Here is a 2,500-nt window from a genome sequence, read left to right on the forward strand (position 1 = left end):
GTATATATGCTAAGAAAGCCATATGGAACACTAGGGGGCAGTGACCTCACATCGCTCACCCCATAACACGCTTCCGAAGAAAGCGTACCCATGCATTTCCACAAACGAGGAAAGGTCCATCCTTCCCTCTGTTTAGGAGCAACCCCACTGCATTTTGTCCAAGAGGTGAGGTACTTGGGTCCAATATTTTACTTACTGGGTGCCTCACATTAAACAATTAAAGGTGAAAGCTAAAAAAGTGCTTAGTATTTTGAGGGTTCTTTCACACCTATCTTGGGGTGCAGACCGCACAACGGTTCTGCGGCTTTACTGAGCGCTTATTTGTAGTAAATTATACTATGGATGTGAGGCTTATTCAACTACAACTATAATAAATCTCTCAGAATCTGTACAGGGGCTTTCACCTGTGGAGTCCCTGTATGCTGAGAGTGGAGAACCACCTCTTTCATTACACCTGGACTTCATGAACCTGATTTACTTCATGAGACTACAAAGGATTTTGGGATTTACATCCAGATTGGTTTTCAACGCCCTTGAGGATAGCCGATCCTATGGTAGGAGAATGAGGAATCTTGTGGAATATCTTCATTTAAATCTCACTAAGGTTCTGGCTCTTGGACCAATCGAGCTGGATTTGGTCGGCTTTGGGAAAGGAGAGAGACAGGGATCCGAAGCAGAAGTCAAGAGAGTGATTTCTTCAATACACTTCTAAGTACCAAGGACCTGATGCAAAATATATTGATGGTTCAAAATCTGAAAATGGTGTGGGCTTTGCAGCAGTGAGCAGAAGGAAGACTGTATGTGGCAGTCTTTCTCTAGCAGCCTCGATCTTCACTGCAGAGTTACATGCCATCCTTGCAGTAGTCAAGCTGACTAGAGATCTTGCAAACCGTTCCATTGTAATGTATTGTAACTCGTAGTTCATTGCAAGCAATCAATAGCTCAAACACATTACAGCCAGTGTTAAGGGAGGTTCAAGCTTGGCTTGCACTGATGTCAGCATGTAAAAAGATAACTCTGTTTTGGGTGCCAGTGCATATTGGTATCAGTGGGAATGAACGAGCTGATCAGAAGGCCAAGGCAGCTGCCCACTTGAAACCCAGCATCAGGAGTTGTCTTCGCGATAAATGAAGGGAACAACGGAGGCATATATCTAGAAACAAACTACAACAGTTTAGAGATGACCTTGGCAGTTGGGTGACCAGCATCCTTCCCAACCGACAAATAGAAGTTGTATTTTCAAGGCTGAGAATCGGGCACACAATATTGACTCATGGGCCGATGATGGCTATAAGTGAATCACACTGTAAGGGATGTAAAGAGCCATTAACGGTCGCACATGTAGTGGAAAGATGTGAAACATTCTCAGACTAAAGACCTATGTATTTGTCTCGCCCATATACACTGAAAAATGTAGTGGGGGAGGATTGGGACAGGTCTTATTAGTTTCCTAAGGGAAACTAATATTCTCAATAAAATATAGTTATGCATGATGTTTATGCAATAATTTATATTTTAGAGCATAACGTTAATGCATTTATTTTCTATATAACTTTTTTGATAGATTTTACCTTTTCAAATGTTTTAACATTTCAATCTAGCAAGGTGTTCGCCGCTGATGACCTTAGCTGTTGACGCGGCAGATAATTTAAATAAACAATCAACCAATCTCCACGACACATTTTAGGTGAAGTATATGCAAATTAATTAAAGCATGGTAATGGTGACATGAAAGAAGAAGTTAAATATCTTCTAAACTTTGTTTTGAATCAAAGCATTTTGGTAATAAGGTAGCTTTCGCAATTGGACTGTAACACTACCACCTGGCTTCTTAAAAGGAGTAATTGAAAACTCAACACCAGAGATGCTTTAAGCAATGACCATTTATGAGGCTGCAAAATTTCTGAGATAACTTCTTTCAAATGGGCATTATATTCAGATTTAGTCTTTATATGTTGCTATATTTCGCATAGCAACATAATACTCACACAGACGATAACCCTTTTGACATTGTTCATTTAACCATGCTTTACTAAGTGAGCAAGATTGAGGAATTTGGCTTGGTACAAGCTTCGTTACGATGTCCACCGATAACAAGTTTAGAGCATAAACATGACATTGAGCATTATAAATATCTAAACAATACTACCAAAAGCATGGTATGTACCATCCCAGTTAATTCTAGACTTAAAGAATACATGTCTAGTTAGGGTCAAATTTGGCATTGGAAAGTTCAATTGGACCTTACAAGCTAGACTACAGTGGTCAGAAAGAAAACTATTGGCGCAATAGACTTTACATTAACTCCCCTATCACATTAGTTAATTAAAGATTCAAAAGAAAACCTCTCTTGTGATTTGCACCACAAACTACCTGCTCACACCCAACCATATCAGAGAAATCTAAGACAGAAATGCCATGTCTCAGTGGTGAGTTTTAACATTGCCCATGAAAGAAATCACAATTTCCTATCATTCTTTTGAAAGGAAATGCATGAAGT

The sequence above is a fragment of the Penaeus chinensis genome, chromosome 24 (genome assembly GCF_019202785.1).
Source record: "Penaeus chinensis breed Huanghai No. 1 chromosome 24, ASM1920278v2, whole genome shotgun sequence".
Lineage (NCBI taxonomy): Eukaryota > Metazoa > Arthropoda > Malacostraca > Decapoda > Penaeidae > Penaeus > Penaeus chinensis.